This window comes from Arachis stenosperma, chromosome 3 (genome assembly GCF_014773155.1).
Source record: "Arachis stenosperma cultivar V10309 chromosome 3, arast.V10309.gnm1.PFL2, whole genome shotgun sequence".
Lineage (NCBI taxonomy): Eukaryota > Viridiplantae > Streptophyta > Magnoliopsida > Fabales > Fabaceae > Arachis > Arachis stenosperma.
In genome coordinates, this window is record NC_080379.1 from 129,660,154 (window position 1) to 129,676,593 (window position 16,440).

Below are 16,440 nucleotides of genomic sequence, written 5' to 3' on the forward strand. Positions count from 1 at the left end.
ATGCTATGAATCATGATGGCCCGATCCACAGTAACTTCGGATCGGTTGCATGTGGGGATGATGGATCGTTGGATGAACTCCAACCATCCTTTAACCACAGGCTTGAGGTCCAGTCTTCTTAATTGAACCGGCTTGCCTTTGGAGTCTCTTTTCCATTGAGCTCCTTCCATACATATGTCCATAAGGACTTGGTCCAATCTTTGATCAAAGTTGACCCTTCTAGTGTAGGGGTGTGCATCTCCTTGCATCATGGGCAAGTTGAATGGAAACCTTACATTTTCCGGACTAAAATATAAGTATTTCCCCCGAATCATTGTAAGATAATTCTTTGGATTCAGGTTCACACTTTGATCATGGTTCCTAGTGATCCATGCATTGGCATAGAACTCTTGAACCATTAAGATTCCGACTTGTTGAATGGGGTTGGTCAGAACTTCCCAACCTCTTCTTTGGATCTCATGTCGGATCTCCAGGTACTCATTTTTCTTGAGTTTGAAAGGGACCTCGGGAATCACCTTCTTCTTGGCCACAACATCATAGAAGTGGTCTTGATGGGCTTTAGAGATGAATCTCTCCATCTCCCATGACTCAGAGGTGGAAGCTTTTGTCTTCCCTTTCCCTTTTCTAGAGGTTTCTCCGGCCTTAGGTGCCATCAATGGTTATGGAAAAACAAAAAAAGCTATGCTTTTACCACACCAAACTTAGAATATTGCTCGCCCTCGAGCAAAAGAAGAAAGAAGAAGAAGAAGAAGAAGAAAATATGGAGGAAAGGGAGAAGTGTGTGGTTTCGGCCAAGGTGAAAAAGAGGGGGTTGTGGTGTGTGGAAATGAAGAAGGTTAGAGAGCTTTATATAGTGAAGGGAGAGGGAGTAGGTTCGGCTATTTAGTGTGGGTTTGGGTGAGAAAAAGATTTTAAATTTTGAAAGTAGATGGTGTTTATGGGGAAGAGTGGATGAATGTGAGTGGTGAAGAGGTGATAGGAAAGAGAGATTGAGGTGATTGGTGAAGGGTTTTGGAGAAGAGTGTTATTGGATTGTGTGAAGAGGAGAGAAGATGAATTGAGGTAGGTGGGGATCCTGTGGGATCCACAGATCCTGAGATGATACTGTGGGGTCCACAGATCCTGAGGTGTCAAGGATTTACATCCCTGCACTAATGAGGCGTGTAAAATGCCCTCTGCATGCAATCCTGGCGTTCAACGCCGGATTGATGCTTGTTTATGGCGTTGAACGTCAGCTTCATGCTTGTTTTGGGTGTTCAACGCCCAATTGCAGCATATTTCTGGCGTTGAACGCCAGTTCCATGCTTGTTTCTGGCGTTTAGCGCCAGCTCTCCCCAGGGTGTATTCCTGGCGTTTAAACACCAGGATGTTACTTGTTTCTGGCGTTCAACGCCAGATCCATGCTCTATTCTGGCGTTGAACACCAGCCAGATGCTCCATACTGGCGTTTAAACGCCAGTAAGTCCTTCCTCTAGGGTGTGCTTTTCTTTTGCTGTTTTTAATTCTGTTTTTAATTTTAGTATTTATTTTGTGACTCCACATGATCATGAACCTAATAAAATATAAAATAACAATAAAAGAAAAATAAAATTAGATAAATAAAAATTGGGTTGCCTCCCAATAAGCGCTCCTTTAATGTTACTAGTTTGACAGTGGGCTCTCATGGAGCCTCACAGGTGATCAGGTCAATGTTGTAGACTCCCAACACCAAACTTAGAGTTTGGATGTGGCCTCCCAACACCAAACTTAAAGTTTGATTGTGGGGGCTCTGTTTGACTTTGTACTGAGAGAAGCTTTTCTTGCTTCTTCTCTATTGTTAAAGAAGAACACCCTTGGGTCTTAAACACAAGGTAGTCCCCATTCAATTGAAGGACTAATTCTCCTCTGTTAACATCTATCATAGCTCCTGTTGTGGCTAGGAAAGGTCTTCCAAGGATGATGCATTCATCCTCCTCCTTCCTAGTGTCTAAGATTATGAAATCAGCAGGGATGTAAAGGCCTTCAACCTTTACCAACACGTCCTCTACCAATCCATAAGCTTGTCTTACTGACTTGTCTGCCATTTGCAATGAGAATATGGCAGGATGTACCTCAATGATCCCCAGCTTCTCCATTATAGAGAGTGGCATAAGATTTATGCCTGACCTTAGGTCACACAGAGCCTTCTCAAAGGTCATGGTGCCTATGGTACAGGGTATTAAGAATTTGCCAGGATCTTGTCTCTTTTGAGGTAAAGTTTGCTGAACCCATGTATCTAGTTCATTAATGAGCAAGGGAGGTTCACCTTCCCAAGTCTCATTACCAAACAATTTGGCATTCAGCTTCATGATGGCTCCTAGATATTGAGCAACTTGCTCTCCAGTTACATCTTCATCCTCTTCAGAGGAAGAATAGTTTTCAGAGCTCATGAATGGTAGAAGAAGGTTTAATGGAATCTCTATGGTCTCTATGTGAGCCTCAGATTCCTTTAGGTCCTCAATAGGGAACTCCTTCTTACTTGAGAGACGTCCCATGAGGTCTTCCTCATTGGGGTTCACGTCCTCTCCTTCCTCTCTAGGTTCGGCCATTTTGATTATATCAATGGCCTTGCACTCTCTTTTTGGATTCTCTTCAGTATTGCTTGGGAGAGTACTAGGAGGAGTTTCAGTGACTTTCTTACTCAGCTGGCCCACTTGTGCCTCCAAATTTCTTATGGATGACCTTGTTTCACTCATGAAACTTAAAGTAGTCTTAGACAGATCAGAGACTAATTTTGCTAAATTAGAGGTGCTCTGCTCAGAATTCTCTGTCTATTGCTAAGAAGATGATGAAAAAGGCTTGCTATTGCTGAGCCTATTTCTTCCACCATTATTAAAGCCTTGTTGAGGCTTTTGTTGATCCTTCCATGAGAAATTTGGATGATTTCTCCATGAAGAATTATAGGTGTTTCCATAAGGTTCACCCATGTAATTTACCTCTGCCATTGCAGGGTTCTCAGGATCATAAGCTTCTTCTTCAGAAGAGGCCTCTTTAGTACTGTTGGATGCATTTTGCCATCCATTCAGACTTTGAGAAATCATGTTGACTTGCTGAGTCAACATTTTATTCTGAGCCAATATGGCATTCAGAGCCTCAATTTCAAGAACTCCTTTCCTCTGAGGCGTCACATTATTCACGAAATTCCTTTCAGAAGTGTACATGAACTGGTTATTTGCAACCATGTCAATAAGTTCTTGAGCTTCTGCAGGCGTTTTCTTTAGGTGAATGGATCCACCTGCAGAATGGTCCAGTGACATCTTGGAGAATTCAGATAGGCCATAATAGAATATATCCAAAATGGTCCATTCAGAAAGCATGTCAGAAGGACACCTTTTGGTCATCTGCTTGTATTTTTCCCAAGCTTCATAGAGGGATTCACCATCTTTTTGTTTGAAGATCTGAACATCCACTCCAAGCTTGCTCAGCTTTTGAGGAGGAAAGAACTTAGCCAAGAAGGCCGCGACCAGCTTATCCCATGAGTCCAGGCTATCTTTAGGTTGTGAATCTAACCATATTCTAGCTCTGTCTCTTACAGCAAAAGGGAAAAGCATGAGCTTGTAGACTTCAGGATCTACTCTATTAGTCTTAACAGTCTCACAGATCTGCAAGAACTCAAGTAAAAACTGGTAGGGATCTTCTGATGGAAGTCCATGGAACTTGCAGTTCTGTTGCAGTAGAGCAACTAGTTGAGGTTTCAGCTCAAAATTGTTTGATCCAATGGTAGGGATTGAGATGCTTCTTCCATCAAACTTGGAAGTAGGTGTAGTGTAATCACCAAGCATCCTCCTTGCATTATTATTTTCGGCTGCCATCTCCTCTTCTTTTTTGAAAGTTTCTGTAAGGTTATCTCTGGATTGTTGTAATTTAGCTTCTTTTAGTTTCCTCTTCAGAGTCCTTTCAGGTTCAGGATCTGCTTCAACAAGAATATTCTTGTCCTTGCTCCTGCTCATATGAAAAAGAAAAAGGGAACAAAAAATAATAATAGGGATCCTCTTTACCACAGTAGAGAGATTCTTTTATGTTAGTAGAAGAAGAAGGGAATAGAAGAAGGAAAAGAGTCAAGAATCCAAACACAAGGGTGAAGATAGGTTCAGATTCTTTGAGATGAAGAGAACTGTTAGTAAATAAATAAATAAATAAAAGGAGATGAGAGGGACAGAATTCGAAAATTAATTTTAAAAAAGGGTTAGTAATTTTCGAAAATTAAAAGAAGAATTAAAATTAAAATTAAAATTTAAAATAATTAGTTAATTAAAAGAATTTTGAAAAAGAGGGAGGTAATTTTCGAAAATTAGAGAGCTAAAATTAGTTAGGTGGTTTTGAAAAAGATAAAAAATAAACAAAAGTTAATTGGTTAGTTTGAAAAAGATTTGAAAATCAAATTTGAAAAGATAAGAAGATAAGAAGATATTTTGAAATCAAATTTTTTGAAAAAGACAAAATTTTGAAAAAGATATGATAAAAAAGATATTTTGAAAAATAATTGATTTTTAATATTAAAATTTGATTACTTGACTAACAAGAAACTATAAGATATGATTCTAGAATTTAAAGATTGAACCTTTCTTAACAAGAAAGTAACAAACTTCAAATTTTTGAATCAATCACATTAATTGTTAGTAAAGTTTTCAAAACTTTGAAATAAAGATAAGAAAAAGATTTTGAAAATAAATTTTAAAAATTTTGAAAATAATAATAAAAAAATGAAAAAGATTTGATTTTTGAAAAAGATTTTGAAAAGATAAGATTTTTAAATTTAAAAATTTGACTTGACTTGTAAGAAATAGCTAAGTTTTAAAAATTTTTGACCAAGTCAACTCAAATTTTCGAAATTTTGAGAGAAATAAGGAATAAATATTTTTTTATTTTTGAATTTTTAATGATGAGAGAGAAAAATTAAAACGTCATTTTTATATTTTTCTCTTTTCTTTTTGGACCAGAACAAAGAATGCATGCAAGAACACTATGAATGTCAAGATGAACACCAAGAACACTTTGAAGATCATGATGAACATCTAGAACATATTTTTTGTAAAACTTTTAATGCAAAGAAAACATACAAGACACCAAACTTAGAAATCTTTCATGTTTAGACACTATGAATTCAAAAATGCACATGAAAAATATTATATAACACAAAACAAGAAAATTTAAAGATCAAACAAGAAGACATACCAAGAATAACTTGAAGATCATGAAGAACACTATGAATGCATGAATTTTCGAAAAATGCAAGAACAAGATGAATATGCAATTGACACCAAACTTAAAACATGACACAAGACTCAAACAAGAATCACAAAATATTTTTTATTTTTTTTAAATTTTTTTTGTATTTTCTTTTATTTTTTTCGAAAAACATATAGGAAAAAGAAAATAAGAAATTCAAAATTTTTAAGAAGAATTCCAGGAATCTTTCAATGTTAGCTTAAAGCTTCGATCCATGGGTTGGACATGGCTTAATAGCCAGCCAGTTTTAGGATATAAATCAGGCATGCAACAGCTAATACTTCATCCAACTCTATATACATGCCTTTTATGTTGACAAGTGGAAGCCTCAATCCAAAAGAATTTGGATATGGCTTTATAGCCAGCCAGGCTTCAACTTGTTACATGAAACTCTAGAATCCATTCTTAAAAATTCTGAAGTCATAGAATAATTTATTCATTATTTTTTTTGAAAATAGGGATAAATTTTTGAAAAAAATTTTCGAAAAGAAAATTACCTAATCTGAGCAACAAGATGAACCGTCAGTTGTCCAAACTCGAACAATCCCCGGCAACGGCGCCAAAAACTTGATAGGCAAAATTGTGATTTCTGATAATGGCATTCATGTTCATTCTCTTCCTGGTAATGGCGCCAAAAAGTTGGTGCATGATACCATGGTCCAAACATAACTTCACAACTTCTCACAACTAACCAGCAATTGCACTGGGTCGTCTAAGTAATAAACCTTACGTGAGTAAGGGTCGATCCCACGGAGATTGTTGGTATGAAGCAAGCTATGGTCATCTTATAAATCTCAATTAGGCGGATAATAATTGTTTATGGAGTTTTCGAATAATAATAATAATAAATAAACAGAAAATAAAGATAGAAATACTTATGTAAATCATTGGTGGGAATTTCAGATAGGCATATGAAGATGCTGTGCTCCTTTTGAATCTCTGCTTTCCTACTGCCTTCATCCAATCCTTCTTACTCCTTTCCATAGCAAGCTGTATGTAGGGCATCACCGTTGTCAATGGCTACATCCCATCCTCTCAGTGAAAAAGGTCCAAATTCTCTGTCACCGCACGGCTAATCATCTATCGGTTCTCGATCATGTCGGAATAGAATCCATTTATTCTTTTGCGTTTGTCATCACGCCCAACAATCGCGAGTTTGAAGCTCGTCACAGTCATTCAATCCCTGAATCCTACTCGGAATACCACAGACAAGGTTTAGACTTTCCGGATTCTCATGAATGCCGCCATCAATTCTAGCTTATACCACGAAGACTCTGATTAAGAAATCTAAGAGATATGCGCTTGGTCTAAGGTAGAACGGGGGTGGTTGTCAGTCACGCGTTCATAGGTGAGAATGATTATGAGTGTCACGGATCATCACATTCGTCATGGTGAAGTGCAACGAATATCTTAGAACAGGAATAAACTGAATTGAATAGAAAATAGTAGTAATTGCATTAAAACTTGAGGTACAGCAGAGCTCCACACCCTTAATCTATGGTGTGTAGAAACTCCACCGTTGAAAATACATAAGTGATGAAGGTCCAGGCATGGCCGAATGGCCAGCCCCCAAAACATGATCACAGGATCAAAAATACAATCCATGATCCAGCCTCTCTAATATAATAATAAAATGTCTTATTTATACTAGACTAGCTACTAGGGTTTACAGAAGTAAGTAATTGATGCAGAAATCTACTTCCGGGGTTGATGAGCGGATAATTTATACGCTTTTTGGCATTATTTTTAGTATGTTTTTAGTATGATTTAGTTAGTTTTTAGTATATTTTTATTAGTTTTTAGTTAAAATTCACTTTTCTGGACTTTACTATGAGTTTGTGTGTTTTTCTGTGATTTCAGGTATTTTCTGGCTGAAATTGAGGGATCTGAGCAAAAATCTGATTTAGAGGCTGAAAAGGACTGCAGATGCTGTTGGATTCTGACCTCCCTACACTCGAAGTGGATTTTCTGGAGCTACAGAAGCCCAATTGGCGCGCTCTCAACGGCGTTGGAAAGTAGACATCCTGGGCTTTCCAGCAATGTATAATAGTCCATACTTTGCCCGAGATTTGATGGCCCAAACTGGCGTTGCAAATCAGCCTCAGAATTTCCAGCGTTTAACGCTGGAACTGGCATAAAAATTGGAGTTAAACGCCCAAACTGGCATGAAAGCTGGCGTTTTAACTCCAGAAAAGGTCTCTACACATGAAAGCTTCAATGCTCAGCCCAAGCACACACTAAGTGGACCCAGAAGTGGATTTTTACGTCATTTACTCATTTCTGTACACCCTAGGTTACTAGCTTACTATTAATAGGATCTTTTGACATTGTATCTGGACCTCATGACACTTTACACGTTTCTTTGTGTACCTTCCACGGCATGAGTCTCTAAACCCCATGGTTGGGGGTGAGGAGCTCTGCTGTGTCTTGATGGATTAATGCAATTACTACTGTTTCTTATTCAATCATGCTTGCTTCCATTCTAAGATATTACTTGTTCTTAAACCGGATGAATGTGATGATCTGTGACACTGGTGCACGAAATTGTGATCAATACTTTTCACAGCTTAAGAACAATCCCTAGTAATGGCTCCAAAGACTTGGTGCTCAATACCATGGCATAAACACAACTTCGCACAACTAACCAGCAAGTGCACTGGGTCGTCCAAGTAATAAACCTTACGCGAGTAAGGGTCGATCCCACGGAGATTGGTGGTACGAAGCAAGCTATGGTCACCTTGTAAATCTCAGTCAGGCAGACTCAAATGGGTATAGTGGTAAACGAATAAAGCAATAAGATAAAGATAGAGATACTTATGCATATCATTGGTGAGAGCTTCAGATAAGCGTATGAAGATGCCTTCCCTTCCGTCTCTCTGCTTTCCTACTGCCTTCATCCAATCCTTCTTACTCCTTTCCATGGCAAGCTTGTGTAGGGTTTCACCGTTGTCAGTGGCTACCTCCCATCCTCTCATTGGAAATACGTCCCTGATGCTCTGTCACAGCATAGGCTATCCATCTGTCGGTTCTCAATCAGGCCGGAATAGAATCCAGTGATTCTTTTGCGTCTGTCACTAACGCCCCGCCTTCAGGAGTTTGAAGCACGTCACAGTCATTCAATCATTGAATCCTACTCAGAATACCACAGACAAGGTTAGACCTTCCGGATTCTCTTGAATGCCGCCATCAGTTCTTGCCTATACCACGAAGACTCTGATCTCACAGAATGGCTGGCTCGTTTGTCAGGCGAGCACTCAGTTGTCAGGCGATCAACCATGCATCGTGCAATCAGAAATCCAAGAGATAAACACTAGGGCCTCGAATGCTTGTAGAACAAGAATGGTTGTCAGTCACCTTGTTTATAGGTGAGAATGATGATGAGTGTCACGGATCATCACATTCATCAAGTTGAAGAACAAGTGATATCTTGGACAAAGAACAAGCGGAATTGAATAGAAGAACAATAGTAATTGCATTAATACTCGAGGTACAGCAGAGCTCCACACCTTAATCTATGGTGTGTAGAAACTCCACCGTTGAAAATACATAAGAACAAGGTCTAGGCATGGCCGTGAGGCCAGCCTCCCAAAGTGATCAAAAGATCTAAAGAAAAAGGTTCCAAAGATCAGAAGATTCTTAATACAATAGTAAAAGGTCCTACTTATAGAAAACTAGTAGCCTAAGGTGTACAAAGATGAGTAAATGACATAGAAATCCACTTCCGGGCCCACTTGGTGTGTGCTTGGGCTGAGCAAATGAAGCTTTTTCGTGTAGAGACTCTCCTTGGAGTTAAACGCCAGCTTTTATGCCAGTTTGGGCGTTTAACTCCCAATTAGGTGCCAGTTCCGGCGTTTAACGCTAGAATTTCTTGAGGTGACTTTGAACGCCGGTTTGGGCCATCAAATCTTGGGCAAAGTATGGACTATCATATATTGCTGGAAAGCCCAGGATGTCTACTTTCCAACGCCGTTGAGAGCGCGCCAATTGGGTATCTGTAGCTCAAGAAAATCCACTTTGAGTGCAGGGAGGTCAGAATCCAACAGCATCTGCAGTCCTTTTGAGTCTCTGGATCAGATTTTTGCTCAGATCCCTCAATTTCAGCCAGAAAATACCTGAAATCACAGAAAATCACACAAACTCATAGTAAAGTCCAGAAAAGTGGATTTTAACTAAAAACTAATAAAAATATAATAAAAACTAACTAAAAGATACTAAAAACATACTAAAAACAATGCCAAAAAGTGTACAAATTATCCGCTCATCACAACACCAAACTTAAATTGTTGCTTGTCCCCAAGCAACTGAAGATCAAATAAGATAAAAAGAAGAGAATATGCAATGAACTCCAAAAACATCTATGAAGATCAGTATTAATTAGATGAGCGGGGCTTTTATTTTTTTGCCTCTGAATAGTTTTGGCATCTCACTTTATCCTTTGGAACTCAGAATGATTGGCTTCTTTAGGAACTCAGAATCCAGATAGTGTTATTGATTCTCCTAGTTAAGTATGATGATTCTTGAACACAGCTACTTTATTAAGTCTTGGCTGTGGCCCAAAGCACTCTGTCTTCCAGTATTACCACCGGATACATACATGCCACTGACACATAATTGGGTGAACCTTTTCAGATTGTGACTCAGCTTTGCTAAAGTCCCCAATTAGAGGTGTCCAGGGTTCTTAAGCACACTCTTATTGCCTTGGATCACAACTTTATTTCTTTCTTTTTCTTTCTCTTTTCCCCTTTTTTTTTCGTTTTCTCCCTTTTTTTTTTCATTTGCTTTTTTTTTTTGTATTCACTGCTTTTTCTTGCTTCAAGAATCATTTTTATGATTTTTCAGATCCTCAGTAACATGTCTCCTTTTTCATCATTCTTTCAAGAGCCAACATTCATGAACCACAAATTCAAAAGACATATGCACTGTTCAATTATACATTCAGAGAACAAAAGTGTTGCCACCACATCAAAATAATTAAACTGTTATAAAATTCAAAATTCATGCAATTCTTTTCCTTTTCAATTAGGCACGTTTTTATTTAAGAAAGGTGATGGATTCATAGGACATTCATAACTTTAAGGCATAAACACTAAGACACTAATGATCATGAGACACAAACATGGATAAACATAAGCACTAAAATTCGAAAAACAGAAGAATAAAGAACAAGGAAATCAAGGAACGGGTCCACCTTAGTGATGGTGGCTCTTCCTTCCTCTTGAAGGTCCTATGGAGTGCTTGAGCTCCTCAATGTCTCTTCCTTGCCTTTGTTGCTCCTCTCTCATGATTCTTTGATCTTCTCTTATTTCATGGAGGAGAATGGAGTGTTCTTGGTGCTCCACCCTTAGTTGTCCCATGTTGGAACTCAATTCTCCTAGGGAGGTGTTTAGTTGCTCCCAATAGTTTTGTGGAGGAAAGTGCATCCCTTGAGGCATCTCAGGGATCTCATGATGAGAGGGGTCTCTTGTTTGCTCCATCCTTTCTTGGTAATGGGCTTATCCTCATCAATGGTGATGTCTCCCTCTATGTCAACTCCAATGAATAACAGAGGTGACAAATGAGGTGAGGAAAGGCTAACCTTGCTAAGGTAGAGGACTTATCCGCCACCTTGTAGAGTTCTTGGGCTATGACCTCATGAACTTCCACTTCTTCTCCAATCATGATGCTAGGATCATGATGGCCCGGTCTAAAGTAACTTCGGACCGGTGCTAGTGGGAATGATTGAGCGTTGGATAAACTCCAACCATCCTCTAGCCACGGGTTTGAGGTCATGCTTTCTCAATTGAACCGGCTTGCTCTTGAATCTCTCTTCCATTGTGCGCCCTCTTCACATATGATTGTGAGGACTTGGTCTAACCTTTGATCAAAGTTGACCCTTCTTGTGTAAGGATGTTCATCTCCTTGCATCATAGGCAAGTTGAACGCCACCCTCACACTTGTCGGACTAAAATCCAAGTATTTCCCCCGAACCATTGTGAGATAATTCTTTGGATCCGGGTTCATACTTTGATCATGGTTCTTGGTGATCCATGCATTGGCATAGAACTCTTGAACCATCAAGATTCTGACTTGTTGAATGGGGTTGGTAAGCACTTCCCAACCTCTTCTTCGGATCTCATGGCGGATCTCCGGATATTCACTCTTTTTGAGTGAAAAGGGGACCTCGGGGATCACCTTCTTCAAGGCCACAACTTCATAGAAGTGGTCTTGATGCACCCTTGAGATGAATCTATCCATCTCCCATGACTCGGAGGTGGAAGCTTTTGCCTTCCCTTTCCTCTTTCTAGAGGTTTCTCTGGCCTTGGATGCATAATGGTATGGAAAAACGAAAAAAGCAACGCTTTTACCACACCAAACTTAAAATGTTTGCTCGTCCTCGAGCAAAAGAAGAAAGAAGAGAGTAGAAGAAGAAGAAATGAAGAAGAGGGAGATGGTGGTGTATTCGGCCAAAGAGGGGGAGAAGTGTGGTTTAGGTTGTGTGAAAATGAAGGGGTTAAGAAGGGTTTATATAGGAGAGAGGGGAGATGAGGTTCGGCCATTATGGGTGGGTTTGGGAGGGAAAGTGGTTTGAATTTGAAGGATGAGGTTGGTGGGGTTTTATGAAGGATGGATGTGAGTGGTGAAGAGAAAGATGGGATTTGATAGGTGAAGGGTTTTTGGGGAAGAGGTGTTGAGGTGATTGGTGAATGGGGGAAGAAGAGAGAGAGTGGTGGTGGGGTCCTGTGGGGTCCACAGATCCGGTGGTGTCAAGGAAAAGTCATCCCTGCACCAAATGGCATCAAAATTCACGTTTTGAGCCATTGCTGGCGTTAAACGCCGGGCTGGTGCCCATTCCTGGCGTTTAACGCCAGGTTCTTGCCCTTTTCTGGCGTTTAACGCCAGTCTGGTGCCCCTTTCTGGCGTTAAACGCCCAGAATGGTGCCAGACTGGGCGTTAAACGCCCAACTGCTAGGCTTACTGGCGTTTGAACGCCAGCAGCATCTTCCTCCAGGGTGTGCTATTTTCTTCCTGTTTTTCATTCTGTTTTTGCTTTTCAATTAATTTTGTGACTTCTTATGATCATCAACCTACAAAATAAAATAACAAAAGAAAATATGTAAAATATAATATTGGGTTGCCTCCCAACAAGCGCTTCTTTAATGTCAGTAGCTTGACAGAGGGCTCTCATGGAGCCTCACAGATACTCAGAGCAATGTGGAACCTCCCAACACCAAACTTAGAGTTTGAATGTGGGGGTTCAACACCAAACTTAGAGTTTGGTTGTGGCTCCCAACACCAAACTTAGAGTTTGACTGTGGGGGCTCTTCTGACTCTGATTTGAGAGAAGCTCTTCATGCTTCATCTCTATGGTGACAGAGGGATATCCTTGAGCCTTAAACACAAAGGATTCTCCATTCACTTGAATGATCAGTTCACCTCTATCAACATCAATCACAGCCTTTGCTGTGGCTAGGAAAGGTCTGCCAAGGATGATGGTTTCATCCATGCATTTCCCAGTCTCTAGGACTATGAAGTCGGTAGGGATGTAATGGTCTTCAATCTTAACCAAAACATTCTCTACAAGTCCATAAGCTTGTTTTCTTGAATTGTCTGCCATCTCTAGTGAGATTTTGCAGCTGTACCTCAAAGATCCTTAGCTTCTCCATTACTGAGAGAGGCATGAGGTTTACACTTGACCCTAAGTCACACAGAGCCTTCTTGAAGGTCATGGTGCCTATGGTACAAGGTATGGAAAACTTCCCAGGGTCTTGTTTCTTTTGAGGTAATTTCTGCCTAGACAAGTCATCCAGTTCTTTGGTGAGCAAAGGAGGTTCATCCTCCCAAGTCTCATTTCCAAATAACTTGTCATTTAGCTTATGATTGCTCAAGGTATTTAGCAACTTGCTCTTCAGTGACATACTCATCCTCTTCAGAGGAAGAATACTCATCAGAGCTCATGAAAGGCAGAAGTAAGTCCAATGGAATCTCTATGGTCTCATTTTGAGCCTCAGATTCCCATGGTTCCTCATTGGGGAACTCATTGGAGGTCAGTGCACGCCCTTTGAGGTCTTCCTCAGTGGCGTCCACTTCCTCTCTTTCCTCTCCAGATTCGGCCATGTTATGGCTTTGCACTCTTTTGGATTTTCTTCTGTGTGCTTGGGAGAGTACTTGGAGGGAGTTCAGTAACTTTCTTACTCAGCTGTCCCACTTGTGCCTCCAAATTTCTAATGGAGGACCTTGTTTCATTCATGAAACTTTGAGTGGTTTTAATTAGATCAGAGACCATGGTTGCTAAGTCAGAGGGGTTCTGCTTAGGATTCTCTGTCTGTTGCTGAGAAGATGATGGAAAAGGTTTGCCATTGTTAAACCTGTTTCTTCCACCATTATTATTGAAACCTTGTTGAGGTCTCTCTTGATTCTTCCATGAGAGATTTGGGTGATTTCTCCATGAAGAATTATAGGTGTTACCATAGGGTTCTCCTAGGTAATTCACCTCTTCCATTGAAGGGTTCTCAGTATCATAAGCTTCTTCCTCAGATGAAGCATCCTTAGTACTACTTGGTGCATTTTGCATTCCAGACAGACTTTGAGAAATCAGATTGACTTGTTGAGTCAATATTTTATTCTGAGCCAAAATGGCGTTCAGAGTATCAATCTCAAGAACTCCTTTCTTCTGACTTGTCCCATTGTTCACAGGATTTCTCTCAGAAGTGTACATGAATTGGTTATTTGCAACCATTTCAATGAGCTCTTGAGCTTCTGTAGGCGTCTTATCAGATGAAGAGATCCTCCAGCAGAGCTATCCAAGGACATCTTAGATAGTTCAGAGACCATCATAGAAAATACCTATGATGCTCCATTCAGAAAGCATGTCAGAAGGACATTTTCTGATTAATTGTTTGTATCTTTCCCAGGCTTCATAGAGGGATTCTCCATCCTTCTGTCTGAAGGTTTGGACTTCCACTCTAAGCTTACTCCATCTTTGTGGTGGAAAGAACTTTGCCAAGAAGGCATTGACTAGCTTTTCCCAAGAGTCCAGGCTTTCTTTAGGTTGAGTCCAACCATATTCTAGCTCTGTCTCTTACAGCAAAAGGGAATAGCATCAGTCTATAGATCTCAGGGTCTACCCCATTAGTCTTGACTGTGTCACAGATTTGCAAGAATTCAGCTAAGAACTGATGAGGATCTTCATTGGAAGTCCATGGAACTTGCAATTCTGTTGCATTAAAGAAATAATTGAGGTTTAAGCTCAAAGTGTTTGCTCCAATGGCAGGGATAGAGATGCTTCTTCCATAGAAGTCGGGAGTAGGTGCAGTAAAGTCACCCAGCACTTCCTTGCATTGTTTCATATTGTTGTTTTCGGCTGCCATGTCTCTTCTTCTTTGAAGAATTCGGTCAGGTCCTCTAAAGAGAGTTGTGCTTTGGCTTCTCTTAGCTTCTCTTCAAGGTCCTTTCGGGTTCAGGGTCAGCTTCAACAAGAATACCTTTGTCTCTGCTTTGCTCATATGAAAGAGAAGAGAACAAGAAAATGTGGAACTCTATGTCACAGTATAGAGATTCTTGAGGTGTCAGAGGAAAAGAGAAATAGAAAGAAGAAGGAGAAGAAGAATTCGAACTTTAATTAGATAAGGTTCGAATTGTGCATGAGAAGGAGTGGTACTCCATAAATAGAAGGATGTGAGAAGGAGGAAGTAATTTTTCGAAAATTAATTAAAATATTTGAAAACATTTTTGAAAAAACACTAATTGATTTTCGAAACAAAAGTGGAAAGAAATCAAGTGATTTTGAAAAAAGGATTTGAAATTAGAAGTAAAAAGATTTGATTGAAAACTATTTGAAAAAAATGTGATTGAGAAAAAAGATTTGATTGAAAAGATATGATTTGAAAACAATTGAAAAGATATGATTTTAAAAATTAATGACTTGCCTAACAAGAAAAGATATGATTCAAACATTAAACCTTTCTCAACAGAAAAGGTAACAAATTTGAGATGTTCAATCAAATCATTAATTGTTAGTAAGTATCTTTGAAAAAGGAGAGAAATTGATTTTGAAAACATTTGATTGATAAGATTTGATTTGAAAAAGATTTGGTTTTGAAAAACTTTGAAAACTTGAAAAAAATTTGATTTTGAAAACAAAATCTTCCCCCTTTGCCATCCTGGCGTTAAACGCCCAGAATGGTATCCATTCTGGCGTTTAACGCCCAAAATGCACCCTTTTTGGGCGTTAAACGCCCAACCAGGTACCCTGGCTGGCGTTTAAATGCCAGTCTGTCCTTCTTCACTAGGCGTTTTGAACGCCCAGCTTTTCTGTGTAATTCCTCTGCTGCATGTTCTGAATCTTCAGTCCCCTGTACTATTGACTTGAAAATAGAACCAAGATCAAATAAACAAGGCATGCAAGACACCAAACTTAAGATTAGACACTAGACTCTAACAAGAAACATAAAGTATTTTTGGTTTTTATGATTTTTAAAAAATTTTTTTGTGCTTTTTTTTTTCGAAAATTAAGTGGAAAAAGATATCAAAATTCTTAATGAGAATTCCAGGAATCAGTGCAATGCTAGTCTAAGACTCCGGTCCAGGAATTAGACATGGCTTCACAGCCAGCCAAGCTTTCAAGAAAGCTTCGGTCCAAAACACTAGACATGGCCAAAGGCCAGCCAAGCCTTAGCAGATCACTGCTCCAAAAGCAAGATCAACAAGCTCTTGTGATGATAAGTTGAAACCTCGGTCCAATGAAATTAGACATGGCTTTACAGCCAGCCATATTTCAACAAATCATCATGAAACTCTAGAATTCGTCTTCAAGAATTTCGAAAAAATAAATACCTAATCTAAGCAACAAGATGAACCGTCAGTTGTCCATACACAAGAACAATCCCCGGCAACGGCGCCAAAAACTTGGTACACGAAATTGTGATCAATACTTTCACAGCTTAAGAACAATCCCTAGTAAGGCTCCAAAGACTTGGTGCTCATACCATGGATAAACACAACTTCGCACAACTAACCAGCAAGTGCACTGGGTCGTCCAAGTAATAAACCTTACGCGAGTAAGGGTCGATCCCACGGAGATTGGTGGTACGAAGCAAGCTATGGTCACCTTGTAAATCTCAGTCAGGCAGACTCAAATGGGTATAGTGGTAAACGAATAAAGCATAAGATAAAGATAGAGATACTTATGCATTCATTGGTTGAGAGCTTCAGATA

At 39.5% G+C, this 16,440-nt stretch overlaps 2 non-coding genes across 2 annotated transcripts; both read left to right on the top strand.

Annotated features, from left to right (window-relative positions):
• The first annotated feature begins 3,329 nt into the window (after positions 1-3,329).
• LOC130971687 (small nucleolar RNA R71) lies at positions 3,330-3,437 on the top strand. Its single transcript, XR_009082898.1, has one exon. It is a non-coding gene; the product is annotated as a small nucleolar RNA R71 (small nucleolar RNA).
• Positions 3,438-14,089: 10,652 nt separating this feature from the next.
• Positions 14,090-14,197, top strand: LOC130970895 (small nucleolar RNA R71). The gene has a single exon (XR_009082141.1). It is a non-coding gene; the product is annotated as a small nucleolar RNA R71 (small nucleolar RNA).
• Positions 14,198-16,440: the final 2,243 nt, after the last annotated feature.